Genomic DNA, 18,053 nt, shown 5'->3' on the forward strand with positions numbered 1-18,053 from the left:
TTTTACAGTAGTTCACTTTTTTGTCTATAGTTCTGATTCCAATTTTGACATGGATAGGGCTTCTCCCTCAGATTTCCAGGCCAAACTCTGACATGAAAACTTTAATACTTTTCTTGCTGTGGAGGAACTTTTTTTTTAATCAGACCATTGCAAGAATGAATGAGCTATTTTTTTGGGAACAAATAATGTTACCCCCTGAGATGAGGAGTTACTGTGGTATGTTGCAAATGGATATACCTCATTCCTCTACCATTCCTCCTATGTTGCTAACTTCGGAGGATGTATTGGATGCTGCCTGTAATCATCCTGATACCTAGCGTTACTCCCTACAAAAGGAGTTAAGCTGTATAAGGTACCTCAGGCCTATAAATTTCTTTTCACTCATCTTTTTCTCTCATCATCAGTGTGATCTAGCTGCCATATTTCAACTGGATCCCATGCTGGCAACAGACTGATCCTCAATACAAACCCTTGACCTGGTAAAGTAGAAAAATGTTGGGACTGTATAGGTAAGAGAATGTTTTCTTCACTTTTAGCCTTAAGAATTCTGAATTACCAAGCATATATGTGGAAATGGTTCCACTTTATAATCTTGAAATACTGAAATCTTGAATTTCAGTATCTCAAGACCATAAAGTTGAACGCTTGAAATCCTGAAACCCCAAAACCGCGAAACATAAAATCGCGAACATAAACACCATTCACCACACAACACATACACCATCCTACCCACAATACAACAAATAAACAAAAAGCACACAGACACAAATCAACAAACCTACACTACATATAAGCAGGGGGGTAAGCCCCCTGCACCCCCCCGCTTGTATATACTAACTCCGAGATCGCACCAAACAGAAAGACAGCAAAATCACCACTAGACACTCTACAGTACCCTCGCACACATACATTACAAATATACAAACACCACCACTTTCAACACTTAAACACTCATACTTTTACCTGCCTACCCGCACATAAAACTTCCAAACGCACTCACATGCACTCAAGCAAATACTTAAAACCCTAACAAAATACTCACTTACCTTACATACCAGCCAAATCCACATACTAAACCATACATGCTGCACACACTACATCCCAAGACAAATACCGGAACAACATAACCATGAATTTGACATTTCCGGATTTGTGGTTATGGAGTTTCACGATTTTAAAAATTCGACTCTATGGTCTCGAGATACTGAAATTCGAGATTTCAGTAATTTGAGATTATAAAGTGAAACCGTGGAAATTTGATTTGAAATATGGATGGTGTAAGGAAATTGGCTTCTACTCTTCCTACAGAGGAAAGCTGTTTTCTGAACCAAAGTGTTTCTACCCTTGGGTTTCTAATCATGATTTGAAGAGTATGTATGATTATGCAGGGACTATGCTATGTCAAGGGTCACTGTTACTATTACAGTGTTGAAAAGATATGCTTGGGCATGTAAGCAAAAGTTTGCTAATGAGTTAGTCTTAAATCGTAGATTAGCTTTAGATAAGGAGGTATTGTTTGGTGGTTCTGCTACCCATATTCTCAAACAATATAGTAAAAGAGGGAAATTTATTCTGGGTGTCTAAGATATTTCATATACCCCAATAGAAATCTTGTACGCATCACTCATATGAAAAAGCCAAATAAAAGCAATCTTCTCTGGCAAGCAAGATGTAAAAGATAGATGTCCAGAGGGTAATAGCATAAAAAAATGAAGGTTGCCATAATAAAAGGGACATTCCAACAGTACAGAATTACTATGCCAACAAGTCTTACCCTCTTCTCTCTCTCCCCCTGGCCAGTATCTCTACAAATCTGTCCCAAAAAGTGTCCTCAACATTTCCCTTTTGTAAAGTATTGTTTCAAACAACTTTGTGTTAAAAATAGTACAGGAGGCTTAGATGGCACTGGATACAAAAACCTCCTTTCAGGGGGAGTACCACCCCACCCCTGAACCAACAGAATTGTTTTCTCAGGTTCTTCAGTCTTTACACATCCAAGGAGTCCTAGAAACAATGTTGTTAAATGAAAGGGGCAAAGACTTCTGCTACAGAATTGTGCCAAAGTAAGATGCCTCTTGGTTACTACCACATTCCAATAGCCATAGGCTTCAGGAAATTTCTAAGATTCTCTGTTTCTGGGTTACTATCAGTTCTGTGCCTTACCCTTTGGTTTATCTGTAGCTCCAAGGGTATTCACAAACTGTCTAGCACCAGTCATAGCTTATAGCAGACTGAATGGTATTCAAAACTTTCCATATTGAGACGACTTGCTTATCTTTGCAAAGTCTTTATTCAGATGTCGAGTCATTAGCATGGTAAATTTATATATCTCTCTTGACCAATCAGATAAATATTGCAAACTCTTCTTTAACACCCATCAAAGAGGACTGTGTTTGTGATTCCTTATAATTTCTTCTCTTCAGAAGGCCTTTTTAACACAAGAAAAGGTGGATGTCTATCTGGAATTTTTCCTGATCTTCTCTAGTCAGTGTCAGACTTCTGCAAGAGAATTTCTCAGGATCCTAGGTTTCATAGCTCCTATGATTCTCATGATACTTCTAGCCAGATTACACATGAGAAAGATGGAGTGTTTTCTATGTCAAATTGCAGTTTGTGGCTTTATAAAAAAAACTGCATTGGTGTAGATGAGAAACTGAAATTAACCCAAGTCTCTCTGACTCTCCTCAGACTCCAAACCAGTGCATCACCAGACATATCAGTTTTTGCTTAGAGAGCAGTTTCCAGAGGGGTAAAAGTGCAAGGCCTGTGGAATCCTTTAGACAGACCAAAGCATTTAAACTTGAGATGTTAGCTGTGATCCATGCCTTCTAGTCTGTCCATCAGCTGTGGTCCCCTGAACCTCTTCAAGTGATGATGGACAATATAGTCATGTGGTTTCTAAACCAGGGAAGTACAAGGTCATACGCCCTATGCAGATTGGCAGTGATGGTTTGTGAGTTAGCTCTTCAGCATTCCTTAAACTTCCAGTGAATATCTTGGATTTCATTAGAGCAAAATATAGTGCCAGATAAGTTGAGAAGGACTAAAACCAGACCCTCATGAATGGAAATTGAATGAGAGTGTCTTCTAGGAATCTGTCCTGCTGTGGGCAACAACTCAGATCTGTTTGCTCTCGTTCAAAGAGAAACTAAAGTTTGTTTCTGGGCTCCTTGCAAGTAAGCCTTGAAAATGGATACATTTTCATTCTCTTGGGAGACAAAGTTCATTTAAATATTTCCACCCTTTCTGCTGATCTCCAGGGTAATTCTAAAGTTTTAAATGGATACAGCAAATGTCATTGTGGTGTCCCCCTTTTGGCTAAGGCAACATTGGTTCTTCCTTCTTATGGACCAGGCCAACAGCAATACCTACACACTTTTTCTCATAGACTGAATCTACTCACACAAGACACTGGGAGTTTGATGCATCTCAATATCACTCAACTGATATATTTTCTGCTGTCTGAGCTTGGGTCATGACTGAAACAGGTCAACAGACTAGTCAACAAATAGTAAATAAATAACTTTAATGGATTGTGTGGAGGATTCGGTTTTAATACCTTTTAAGTATTTATTTCATGAGGACATGCAGCAGGCACTAAAGGAAGCAAGAAACCCTGCTACTAGAAAATTGTTGGTAAGTGGAAGCGGTGCTGTAGTTGGTCCCCTGACCAATAATCAGGGGCCCATCAGGGATGTTGTACCACTTTTGCTCAGATAGTTGAGTTATTTTCCTCTGGCCTCATATTCCTCTATAAAGGTTAATGTTGCAGTCATTTTAGCACATCTATCCACGAATGCTCCTTCTCCTCATCCTGTGTTTCTGAAAGGAGTTTTACACCCGAGACCTCCTCATAAATAGTTTTTCTTCCTTGGTTTCTCAGGCGAGTGCTGGAGAAATTGACTGTCACTTTTTGAACTTGTGTGTCAAGATGATTTAAGGTTCTTGACTTGGAAAAATGTAGTTATCTTTACTGTGGTACCTGCAAGAAGTCTCTCTCTCATTGTGGGAGAACCCGAGCTGATTTTCTGCAGAGAGGATCTATTTAACAACCAACCCCCTCATTCATGCCCAAAGTGGTTTCAGAGTTTATTTCGAATCAAGCCATCAGTCTCTCAGTCTTCTTCCCAGAACATAAAAATAGAGAGAATGTATAGTGCCAACTCTGGATGTGCATAGGCCAACTTAGGTAATGTCTTGCCAGATCTTATCCCTTTAGAAAAGCTGATTATTTCTGCATCCATATCCTTCCTCTTCCCAGGTTGGATAGGCTTTGGTAATCAGCCCATGTAGCCTAAATACGATAATAGCAGTGGGAATGATGAACATAATACAGAAGTGTAATTTTCACTTACCCATAATAGTAGATGTTTGAATTCCTTACTGCTTCTGTAGCCACACCTACCCTCCATCCTCCTACTCTTGTACTCAGTTGTAGCTGGGATGTAACGTAGGGTTGTTTCTAGTTTATATGTTTTATTAGTGGTGGTGGTGAGTTGGTTCAGGATTGTTAGGCTTTTCTCTTGTATGGGAAAGAAAGTGCTGAAAAAAGCTTCACTCTCACTGCTGATTTCCCCACCATGGCATTAGCCAATCAACAGTCTTATAGACCTTAAGGAGTGGATGGGAACCAGTGCTTTTTGAAGCTGGCTGTTTTGTTTCCTAGGCAGGAAACAAACTGTAGCCGAAGGGCTACTGCAGAAGTGATGTATTCAAACATGTACTGATATGTGTAAGTGCAACTTACCCAACTGTATTTTGAATCTCTGATTTTATACAGTGGTTGCAGGTCATACTAAAATAATATAATTTAACTTTGCTTTTACATAGGGGCTGTATCTCTTAATGGAATAAAACAAATATATTCACAGTGCAAAGATATCAAAACGACCAACGAATTCATAAAAGATATTGCTGCAGTCAGAAAACGGACTCTCTTTCTCATAAAACCACCCACTTTATTGTAAATCCAAATAAAATGAATTGAGTGCTTTCAGCTCAACCACCTGGGACTTCATCAGAATCACAAGCCAATGTACTATTCCGTATTTAAAGATCACATATTTGCATAATTAACTTTCTTAAAAAGACCATGTACTGAACCCTTATTTCCTAATACAATAAACTATAAATCATTATTTATTTAAATTAAAAGACCGCCTATCACAGTGGAGAATGTACTAACTAAATTGGAAAGTGCATTTATCTAAAAGCTTTAATTACTTAAGTGCTAAAAATATTTAAAAAAATGACAACTATTAGTAAAATGTATAAATAGTACATATTAATACAAAAACATTTAACATATAATTTTAATGTTTCAATGGTCTGGCTTTCAAAATAGGTTTAAGTGATACCATACCATTAATTCCAGGGGGTTTATCAGCCTGCAGTTTCATAATCCACTTCTGTTCAGGGAGAACTCGTCAAACACAAGGAGAGATATGCCAAGAACCAAATGATAACCCGCAGCAAGAATCAAAAAACCTGGTAATCAATCTTTCTTCTTTTCAATTAACAGAAGCACAGTCTTCACTGTTGAATAAATGACTTTCCTTCATTCCTGCACAAACGACAGTAATGGTAGATTTGTTGACAGAACTTAAACTTTTTGGCAGGAACTTAACCTTAAAAACCATGTTTAAGGACAATGAAGCTGGGAATGATTATTGTTTTAAAAGACCCAGCACATTTGTACCCAAGATGCATCCCATGATAGAGGCATATGTTAATGTATGTGAGAAGTAAATTAGAGAAGCTTTTTTTGGGTAATAGATCAGCAATATTTTATAATTTAAATAGAGATGAATCTGAATCTCTTACACAACTAAAAGCAATGCAGTCCATCAAGATTAGACCAGCTGATAAAGGGAGAGAGGGGTTGTCATTATGAACAAAATGTTTTATGTGCAGCAGATGCTTGAACTTCTGAATGACAGAGAAGCATACCTACAAATCTCTAAAACTATGGTTAGAGGTGTTAGTGATAAAATTTCTGTCCTAATTTTTGATTTATTAGTGTTCTGTCAAATTACGGAGGAACTTTTTAAATATTTTTCTGTTGACAATTTGGTAGTTCCTATTATTTATGGACTATCAAAAGTACACAAAAGATTTGACTTGCCCCCCAATAAGGCCCATAGTCTCAAGTAGAGGCTGGGCAACTGAGGCTATATCCATTTTTGTAGAGAAGAGCTTGCACCCCGTTTTGGAAACTTGTGGTACTATATTAAGAGATACTAAGACATTTCTTGGCTTAAAATGAGAATAATGACTTTCTTTTTGTTACGATGGACATAGTATCTCTATTTACAGTAATACCTAATGAATGGAGCATTGAGAATGTATGTGAATTGCTATGTACTAAAAAAGTTGTTACTTCTGCTAAAATTAACCTGATATGTAACCTACTTGAGATTATTTTGGAGAATAATTTGTTCATATTTAATGAGACGTTTTACTTGCAAAAGGTTGCCATGGCTATGGGCACAGCTTGTGCCAATAGCTACACCAACCTAGCATTGGTACAATGGGAACACAATGCTTTACTCCAAGACAATGATTTTAGTGATGCAATTTTATGGTATGTACGCTTTGTAGATGACATCTTCCTTTTATGGGAAAGTACAGTAGAAAGATTAGAACAATTTATTGATTATCTTCATATGTCTACCAACTTCCTGAGGTTCACTTATAAGTACTCTGAGAGAATAGAGTTTTTAGATGTAAAAATTAGTAAGATACAACCTGGGGGATTAACTACAGACGTGTACAGAAAACCTAGCAGAAAAAAATTGCATCCTACACAAATCAAGTATGCACCCTAGACATGTGAGTAAGAATGTTCTCAAGGGCCAGTTCCTGGGAATGAGCAGGATACATAACACAGATGATGGTTTAAATGTAGCAGTCTCTGTACTGAGGAAACATTTCATGGATAGGGGCTATATTCAAACTGAGATAGATGAAAGTGTCAGCCATGTGTATGAGGTATGTAATAGTAGTGGCAAACCTTATTTTTCCATTCAACTGAAGGGATCCCTAGTAATTCTAGGGCTAATAATGACAGAACTAGATTTCCAGTATCATACTGTAGTGATATTAAGTTATTTTGTAACATTTTTGAAAAAAAAATGGAATATATTAATACAGATAACTGAACTAGGCAATGTAATTGATACAGTACCACATTTCTCATTTATTAATAGAAAGTCCCTTAAGAGGCAGCTCTGCTATAAGTCCTTAGGAATGACCAGCAAGAAATTCTCTAACATAGTAGTCACCTTCCCCTGCAGAACTTGTACAAGCCTGTAAGTACCTATATTCAGGCTCTTCTTTTTTGCACAGAAGTCAGAAATTTAAAGTTGAGGCTGACTTCTGTACAGATTGTAAAATGCAGAATGTGGTCTATTTTAGTTTTTGTAAATACTGTGATGCTTTTTATATCGGGAAGACAAAATAGATGCCCTAAAGATAGAATCCTGGAACATATGAGGGACATTATAAAAAAATAAAGAAACTAGTGCACTGGCTAAGCATGTACAAGAAAAAGGGATGCACCATGTTTTTCACTTTTTTGTATTAAAGATTTTATCAGAAAGCTTGAGAGGTGGAGATATTAAGAACAGAAGAGGGTGAACAGAAGTGGATTATGAAACTGCAGGCTGATAAACCCCCTGGAATTAATGGTATGGTATCACGTAAACCTATTTTGAAAGCCAGACCATTGAAACTTTAAAATTGTGTCCATTTTTTTGTATTAATATGTACTGTTTATACATTTTACTAATAGTTGTACATTTTTTAATTGTTTTTAGCATTTAAGTAATTAAAGCTTTTAGATAAATGCACTTTCCAATTTAGTTAGTACATTTTCCACTGTGATAGGCTGTCTTTTAATTTAAATTTGGCCGTTCAGTAGTATGATTTAAGTCTAAAGAAGCGATCAGCTTGGATCATGAAAGCACTAACTTCTCATTAAATTTTACTTGTTTTCTTCCTTCAGTTGTGGTTTCTTCTTTATTTTGTTACTTTTCACTTTGAGGTGAATACCGAGTGTTTTACCCAGTATCTGTGCATTTTTTATTACATTCTCTAATATTCTATTGCTTCCATAATGAAATTACATTGTGAACATCTCCCACATTTTGATGTCTTTTTTAACAATGCTGTCACCGTAATTTAACAAATTCCTCCTTTCCAAACTTATCTTAATATTAGGACCTGTTTTAAACACAAATGAGGTATCTTAAAGATGCATTGTGAAAAGTTCTGGATAATAATTTGGGAATCCCTATGTTAATGACCCTCTCTGGACTCTGCCTGAGGTTAGCAAGATGATGCTGGGGCCCTTGTCTTCCAGCAGCGTAGACAGGGCCTCTGGCAACTCTGGCTAATCATCTGATAAAAAAAACAAAAACTGTGCCCGAGTCAATAGCTGTAGAGGTATGCTCCCTGTTGCCTTACTGTCAGAGTGGCTTTCACTGGCAAATATTGGGGTCAGTGAAAGATATTTTAAGGTTTACTTTTTGTGATCATCTACCAGGAAACTGTGCTTCTAAGAAAGCTTGTTGTCTTTTTTTTTTTTTTTTGGTCTTGTTCTGCTGATGTGTCAGAATCTGGTGCAGAGTGGTAGAAGACTGGTGTTTCCTTGTCAGCACATGCTGTCAACTTGCTATTCTCTGATTAATTTCACCAGCAGAGCAAAACTTTCTGGTTGCAACACTATAGTTCTAAGGTTTCTCTTGCTTGATGTTGCATCTTGGTTATGCATTAGGTCCTGACACTGTTCTATTGTAACCGAAAGATGCTGTATCCTTAAGATCCATAGTGACACTGTTCATTTCAGGGAACAGGACACATGTAAAACTTGTATAGTACACTTTTTACTTTTACAGATATGGAATTTGTTTCTTCTTTTAGTGTCCTGGCATTGTCAGGGGGATGACAACAGTGCTTCTGACAGATTCAGAGGCTGCTGTGATTCACTGTGTCAGCACCACACTGACATGCAGTACTCCTAAAAGATGCTGCTGCACCCCCTTCCCCAACTGTAGTGTGGTAGTAACCTAAAAGATGCTGTTGCTGCACCCCCTTCCCCCAGCTGTAGTACAGTGCTACCCTAAAAGATGTTGCTGGTGCAACCCCCTTCCCCCAGGTGTAGTACCTTAAAAGATGCTGGTGCACCCCCTTCCCCCAGCTGTATTACAGCACTACCCTAAAAATGCTGCTGCTGTAACCCCTTCCCCCAGCTGTAGTACACTACTACCCTAAACAATGCTGCTGCCACACCCCTTCCCCTAGTTTTAGTACAGTACTACCCTAAAAGATGCTGCTGCCGCACACCCTTCCCCCAGCTCTAGTACAGTACTACCTGCTACACCTGACCACCCTGGCATCAAGGATGGCACTAATTAATAGGGATGGGAGAGACTGTTTCCAGAAGTGCTGTGGAGCTTTACTAACCACATTGCAGAAGTGAGCTTTTATTCACTGCAGCTACTATGTGGAATATACTCCCTGCGCACAATGACAGATCCCCCTGTTCTTTACTAACCAGTCTTGCTGCGCAAATCCCTAAGATAATTAATAAAAAAACACCTAGTGTAGTCAGTCCTAGGTTTGCAGTTCATAACTTATATTAATAGGCAGCATGTCACTTAAATGCATTTAACTAATTTCTTCTAATTATCAAATGCTCTTAAAACACATGAGTTTTGCTTATATATGGAATGTACGCTCATTCCATTTGTAACTATTTTATTAAAAGCACTGTCATTTTAAAACATTTATTCTTACCTGGGTCATTGTCTTGGACTAGTTGTACTCAAACATGTTCTGAATTAAAATAAATAGTACTTGATGTCAAGCTGGCATAGAGTCTGAGTGGTGTTAAGAAGCCATTTTCTTACTGAATTGTCAACTATCATCAGTAATTGTAAGTAAACTGTACAATTTGAATGTCTATTTATTCCAAAGGAGGTATCTCCCTTAGATCAGATTTTCTTGATGAAATCTCTTAGTCTATGATATTCCAGTCACATTTTATTAATTTTCTTCAAGAATGCTTGCTTATCTTCTTTTTTTTTTTTTCTCTGTCTCTTTTGGACAGAATTTGAAAAAGTAGGCTCTACAAATGCTGCTTTAACTGTACTCCTCTAGGTCTCATTTTTAGAGGCTTTTATAGTCTTTTAAGGCTAAGTTACTTTTGGTCCTTATGGACAGATATTCAGTGATGCCTGCATTTATACCTGTCAGCCTCTTAGTGCATGAATTTTAGGCAAAGCCAAAATAATGGTGAGACAAAGGCCCATACTCTGGGACAGATTTTAAATACTGCTCTTAAAATGACAAAGTTGCTAGAATACATAGGTTTTGTATTAACATGTATTTTCTGAAACACATGAATAAAACTCCCGTCTCTCTCATTTAGAGACTTCAGTGCTTATGATTTTTACCAGAAAACCACAAATTTTATGAGGAACAGACCAAAAAATATGAAGCAAAAATCTGGACATTCTGTGAAATTCTGGGCAGTCAGGAAGGTATGCCTGTGTTTGGAGTGAATATGACTATCACTATCACACAGAACAAACAGTATTGCCAACAAATCAACACTCCAGAGCTCAACTAAACACTTGAGCAATCATAATCATTTATACATATACACCCCTCACACATCCCAATGTACTTTAAATCTAGCCTTACACCCTAGTTCATTCCCACGAGAGGCTTTGCCCTACACAGTTGTAATTAAAAATGACCTTTGAAAACTGTGTACCTTAGAAGTAGGGACAAACAAAATAATATTCTAACTACATTTCCCATAATTCCTACCCCAGCACATGCATTGTGTTATATGAATTCCACATTCCATATCTTCTGAGCCCTTCATTGCTTGATCCGCCATATTTCATAAAGCATTACTTTCCACATGCTTGAATCTGTCTCAATACTTTTTGGACATTGAGTTTCCCTGTGTATATCCAGGTTGACAAGGACAGTCAGCTTCATTCAGTCTCTGGGTTGTTCACCATGTGAGTTCCCAGTCTGGCCAGTCCCCAGAAGTTCCATTGAGGCAGGTTCCCAGGAAACAGACATGTAAGAGGTTTATTTAAATTCCTCCCTGGAATCGGTCATTGAAGTGAAGAGAGACACTTGGATGACTGGGATGGATACCCCAGATCCCTTCTAGAGAATGTCACTTTTGGTGACATTTTGGAATTGATGAAACAGAGTGAGTTGGTCAACTGATGCACCTTCCCCTGGGTAATCTGTTCCTAGAGGTATTTGGAGCCAGCTGTGCTTCTTCCTGCTGATGCACTTATAGACCTGGTGGCTCAGCGGGCTTGATAGGATCCTGACACGGCAGAGCCATTTCCTAGGAAGTCAGATACAATCTTGGTTACACCTAAGGACAGAGCACACTGGAGCAAAGGTCCCCCAGCAGATGCCATGATTGTGGTGGCAGTGACTCAGAAGGAGCTATCTGAGGTGAGTACATCTGTCCATCCTCCTAACAGGGAATCAAGAGTGTTAGACAGATTTGAGAAATGGAAGTATGTCTCAGCCACGTTTAAACTGGCTTGCATGATGCATTTCCAGAAGAACTTGACTAAGGAACTCACCACGTCCCTGTCAGGTGACCTACTAATGGACATCCAAAAAATAGTGTCTACTTTGCAGTCGATGTCCAATTTATCCATGCATCTACTTTCTAATGCAGCTGATGGTATGGAGAGAGAAGCAGGAACCTGGCATAAACCATCCACTGGCACGCCTGGATACAATTGTTTGACTTTGAGGAATACTTTGAGACATTTTTCCTTAATGCCCCCTTTGATGGTTCTACACTTTTTAAACCAGAGGTTAAGGAAACTCACCAACACCGAGTAGGATGGTAATGCCCTTCCTGCCATAGGAATCTCCTTCTCCACCCCTCAGAGAACCTTTTCTAGAGAACATTGAGGTGGTGAGAAGATGTGACTCCGGGGGTTTCAACCAGGACACTCAGTGGAATCATGTCCTCTTGAGGCAAGGGGAGCAGTTTTAACGGACATAACTCTAATAGCAGAGGTGGATTGCAGAATCAGGGATTTTGAGGTCCCTTTTCTGAGAAATCTTTTCGGCGCTTCTGTAAGATTACCTAACTGACTCACTCTGGAGGCAGTCAGGCAGTAGTGCTTACCCCAGCACATTGAGTTGTGGCAGGCCATCAATCACATATTTGGGTGCTGAGGGTAGTCACCAGAGGCTACATAATTCCCTGTGTTTCTCCTCCTGCAAAGAAAAGGTTTCCAACACCGCAAGTTGTAAAGCTGTTGGAAGAGAGAGTCATCCCACAGGTCCTCCAGACCAATTTGAATCCAGAGTCTATTCCACGTTCTTTTTTCGTTCCAAAAAAGACAGGGGACTTAAGTTCAGTTTTGGACCTCAGTCCTCTCGGTTAGTTTGTAAAACCGACAAAGTTCCAGATGGTCAGTGTTCAGTCCATTCTACTCCTTTTGAGGATGGATGATTGGATGTGCTCTATAGATCTACAGGATGTCTACTACCATAACAAAATAGCAAGGCAATCAAGGAGATTTCTGTTTCTGGCTGGGAGCAATCCCTTCCAATTCAGGGCACCACCCTTTGCTCTCGACACAGGCTCCTAGGTGTTCACCAAATGCGTTGCAGTAGTAGCACCAGTGCATCTAATACTGCTATGTTTCTGGGTGTTCCCATACTTAGATGACTGGGTCCTCACCAACTCAACCAGGAACCCTCTCCTCCAGCAATAGGACTTTATACTCCAGCTACATTAGCAATTGGGAATCAGTCAGTCAAGCCAAAAGCAAATTGACAACCACACAATAGAGTTCATCAGATGCCACCTGAATATGAGTAGTCAGATAGCCACCTTTCCAGAGTCGAGGACTGTATCTCTGCATCAGGCAGCCTTGCAAGTATTCTTTTATTAGGGGTCTGTATTAGGTGATCAAAATTTTAGGTAATCGAATACCTAAAGATCGACACCTAAACAGCGAAAGCTGTAAATATCGAATGGCCACTTCCGCAAATTCTTTCGTGGGGAAAGAATTCACTTGGCCATTATCGTGAATCCGCCTTTTTCTCCACCATAGAGTGATCTCGGAGTTGGTATATTTAGTTAGGGTGTGTGTGGGGGGACAGCCCCCCAGTCAATTAGGGTTTTGAAAATTTTTTTTTCCTCCGGCCAAGCAAATTCTTTCCCTACAAAAGAATTTGTGGAAGTGGCCGTTAGGTGTTTACAGCTTTTGCTGTTTAGGTGTCAAGCTTTAGGTATTCGATTACCTAAAGCTTCGACTTTATAATATAGACCCTTTGATTGCTAGGCGTAATGGCTTCAGCAATAACATTAGTTCCCATACCCTGACACCACATGAGAGTTCTTCAGTTGACCTTTTCTGTACAGTGATCCCAGTTTTTGGATTCTGTTCATGCTTGAATCCGTCTAATGCCCGTTTGCAAATCTCATTTCAGATGGGGGTTGAACTCAGCAGCTGTCCTAGAAGGTTGGCTCTTTTCACCACATTCTTCTGTGGCCATAGTAACCGCAGATGCTTCCCTCCTGGGGTGGGAATGGGGCATTAAGAAGGGAAAGACATTCAGTGTTTGTAGTCAAACATGTAGGCCAGTCTCCACGTCAATATCCTGGAGATGAAGTCAGTTCTCTTAGAGTTGTAAACTTTCCAGGACTGTCTCTCCAGAGGTGTGATTTCCATCCAAAAGGACAGTATGTCAGTAGTCTGGTACCTCAGCAAACGAGGTGGAACCTGTTCATATCCGTTATGCCTGGAGGCCATGGGAATATGGCAGTGAGCGATGTCTTCCTTCCGCTTTCTCATAGCAATGCATATCCTTGGGACTTCACTGCATTAGCAGACAAATTAAGCAGATCTGTCCTTCTGTCCTTCAGTCATACAGTGGCAAATCAAATTTTTGGCCACTGGGATCAACCATGCTGTGACCTTTTTGCTTCGTACCTAAATGAGTGCAGCAGTTACATTGCCTAATCCCTCCATAGAGATAGTCACTTGAGAGACACACTAGTCCACAGTTGGCTCAGGGATCTCCTATATGCCTTCCCTCATTTTCTACAATAACAAAGCTTGTTCAGAAAGCAAGAAGTAAGGCCAAGGTAATCTCATTGCTCCTTTCTGGATCCAGCAAGTTTGGTTCCCCTTCCTTTTGCCTTATCTAGTATAGCCTCTTTGAACCTTGGACTGACGTCCAGAGCTTCTGACTCACCAATCCAGGCAGCTTCACCTGGATCCAGAGACACTGAAGTTAACCTCATAGTTCCTCCAATTTTAACGGTGTTTAGAGATGTCACAGTTTATACTCATGTTGTTCATATTTTATTAGCTTCTCAAAAATTGAGCACCAGAAAAGTTTGTCTTTGCAAATGGAAGATATTTTCTATCTGGGCAGCCTCTAAAAGGATAGTTTCCTTTTCAGCTCCTCTCCCTTCTTTTTTAGAGCTTTCTTGACGCATCGTTTCCAGTCAGATGGTTATAGCTTCTCTAAAGATTTCAAAGACGTGTCTGAAGGGAACTCCGTTATTGACAACTCCAGTAAGGGATCCTGCTCCTCCATGGGACATAACTTTCATGCTTCAAGCATTAACAAAACTGCTGTTTCAACCAGCATCTACAGCAGACTTAAAGTATCTCCCTTAGAAGACCCTTTGCCTAAAAGGATCTCCATGTTACTAGCACTTTCTTGTAAAACTCATTACCTGAATTTCCAGGAGGACAAGGTTTCTTTGAGAACAAATCCCAAGTTCATTCCAAAAGTGACAACTGGAATGAATTTAATGAAACCATTAATTTACTAGTATTCTTCTCAAAATTTTCTAACAAAGGAGAGTATACGCTCCATTTATTAGATGTTGACAGACAACTTGGATTTTATCTTAAGTCTAAAGATTTCAGAGATCTGATCAGTTTTGTAGCTTTCTCTAGAGCCATGTTAGGCCAGTGTGTGTCCAAAGTCAGACTGCTAAGGTGGCTATCAGATTGTATAGCGTTTATCTTTGAAAAATCCGGTCTCTGTTTAACCAAAAAAAAATACAAGAGCACATTCAGAAAGATCTGTTGCCACTTCCAACTCTTTTATGTGCAGAGTTCCTATAGATGAAATTTGTGCTGCAGCAACTTGGTCCATCCTTCACACATTTGTATCCCATTACAAGCTGGATGTGCAATCAAGATTCCATACATTTTTTGGCTCCACCATACTCGAGAATATCCTCCTTGATACCTCCTAGTGTGCATGGCAGCTAGACTATCTGTCCCAAGGGATGAATTGGATGAAAAAAAAAAACAGCATCATTTACAAAAGTTATGTATTCATCATAACGAAATATCTGTGTTGTCTTTTCATACGGTTCGACACATCTCCTTCCTTACCCCTTTCAAATTTCTCACCTGGTGCTTTTCTTTGATTGAATGGACCTAACCAGGAACCTTGTTATTACACAACCTCAGTTGATTGATTTTTCTTCAGGTCATGTTTTAGTATAGAATTTTAAGTGTTATCTTCGAAAGACATGCATAAATGGGCATGCCTTCGTTGAAGGTTGAACGTCGAGCTGGCACCTCAGCGTTCGTCAAAATCTACTGCCAGTCATTAGCGGACCGGAGTTCCGCTGTGGCAACCCCTAACTGGGAAAAGCTGAAAGACAACATTACCAGAATGATCCCTTTGGCCTCATATGCTCATTTTTGTCAACTTTTGGTCCACTCACATTCACATATTGTTGGCTGGCTTAGACAATTTTGATTCTGAATTTGTCATTTCCAAGTATATCAACTGTTGTACTTCAGGTACATAGAATAATGCTGTACACAACTTGACAAAACATGTATTTTGCCTGTTTTACAGTTAGTGCTTTATCTCTGGTTTTGGAACTTCTTTTTTTACAAGAGAGTAAACAGTGATGTCTGACAGAGTGTGTGTTATGTAAATAAATGCCCACCTAGGGGTATTCTGAGGCCCAAGGCTGCAGGCAGAGCAACTTTCTAATTTTATAAGAGTAATATTTAAAGTCTGCTCCAATTTTTGAGTCTCTGTCCTCCCCTCATTATTTTAGGCTTTATCTGAATTTCTTGATACAAGAGGTTGAGAGGTATGCACACCTTAATTTTAAATGACTTTCATCCACTGTTCAGTCCATTTCTCTTACTCGCACCCCCCCCCCCCACACACACTTTTATATTTTTATTTGAATTATTGATATAGCAACTGAAAATACTTCAAAGCATCTTTTAGAAGTTATATAAATGTATGATTGCCTGTGTAGTAAGTGATGGTTTTATGAAGATGTTTCAAATCACAAAATGGTGGGACCTATCTTGTCTTTCCTTCAACTAAGGCATTATAAGAGTGGCTTAGAGATGAAGCACTGAAGCTCCATGCAGGAGTTAAGTTCTCTGATTGTAATTTGGTTCTGTCATTGGTTCCCAGTTAGCAGTTATTCTTTTGTAAAAGGCTTTCATGCACACCCACCAAAACACGCACAATCATCACCACTACGACCACCAGTACCAGTTTTAGCTTTGGAGTAATGTTTGTGTTCTAGATGCTAACTAGCAGGTAGAGCTGACCAGTTTAGTAAATGGGCCATGTTTCAGCAGCTTGGGACTTGTGCACTGACAACTGCTTTCAGATGAACTCTACACTGTACTTTGATAAAAGTACCTTAGTATTTTTTTTTATTTGTGAATGCATAACTCTGTATTCTTCCCTAATTAACTAATTATTTTTTCCTAATGGCTGACGTTCTGGAGGGGCGCAGTGGTAATACTGGCAGGTAACTTACATTTGTTATGTCATTCTTTGACATGCATGCAGTAGCTGCTGCCTTATGATTGTGTGTTGTAATGTGCATTTAGAGACAATCTGCGGCACTGATGTTTGGCAGCAGGCAGAAAAGACAGAGAGAGTAGCATGGAGAGAAAAATACAGACAAAAACTGGTTCTTTTCTGATGAGCAACTGAAATTCCTAAAATGATTCTACATAGAGGTGCTTGACACATGCCACGCTGCCAGCTGTTGTGTCACAGCTTGTTTTTATAATGTGTTGCATGGTAGATGGTTTATATCAGAAAAGTAATGGAGTAGTATGTTGTAATCTGCTGCAGCATAGAGTTAATATACTGCTTTGGTTAGGGACACGCAGGTAGTCCAGCCAGTTTAGACATTTTAATTAGCCACATCTGGTAACCTGACATATTTTTATCAGAATTCTATAGCCTGTATTGAAAGCTATGGTAGTGTTAGCTATTTTCTTAGGTAGTCTTTGATGCAGAGCCCCCCATCCCAGTGCATCTCAGAACATACTACTTGCTACACATGTAAATCCATCACACAGTGTAAATCTCGGTGAGCTCTAACTCATCACAATTCATTTTTTAAAATCCCCTTAATGATGCTGCTGACAGATAATGACTATCAGTGTATTCAGCTTGTCCGTAAAATGTTTCTACTGTATTTCTTTATCTGATTATCTGAAATAAAAATTGCAGCCACCCTTGAGTATCCCGTGTTTCCAATGCCTCCTAATGATATTTACTAATTGCCACTGCTGCTGTCATCATTGTCATGTAGGACAAACAGCAATGCCCAAGGTTTGTGTTTCCAGAAAGTGACTTAATCTAGAAGGCCAGAGAAAGTAAAGGTGGAAAATGGAGAAGAGATAACCTAAGCTAAACAGGGAAGACACAGTTCTTTTGTGTGTGGGCACCATAATACAAGTCTGAGAACGACTGCTTTAGCAGCATTCGTAATATATGAACTTCTGCACAATATGTCATGAGCTGTTCTACATGCAAGACCAGCATTTGTCTTGCACTGACGTCATGCCACATCAGTTGATATGCGTACCCTATAAGTACTGGTAGGTGCCAACTTCAGTGTCTCTAGTGAGAAACTTTGTCAGGTTTATAGCGAACTAAGGATAATGTAATACTTGTAACTGAAACAGAATCTACATGATGTTATCAAAGCTACGCCTATTGCACCTGAT

Source organism: Protopterus annectens, chromosome 13.part0, assembly GCF_019279795.1.
Source record: "Protopterus annectens isolate FY-2018-M chromosome 13.part0, PAN1.0, whole genome shotgun sequence".
Lineage (NCBI taxonomy): Eukaryota > Metazoa > Chordata > Ceratodontiformes > Protopteridae > Protopterus > Protopterus annectens.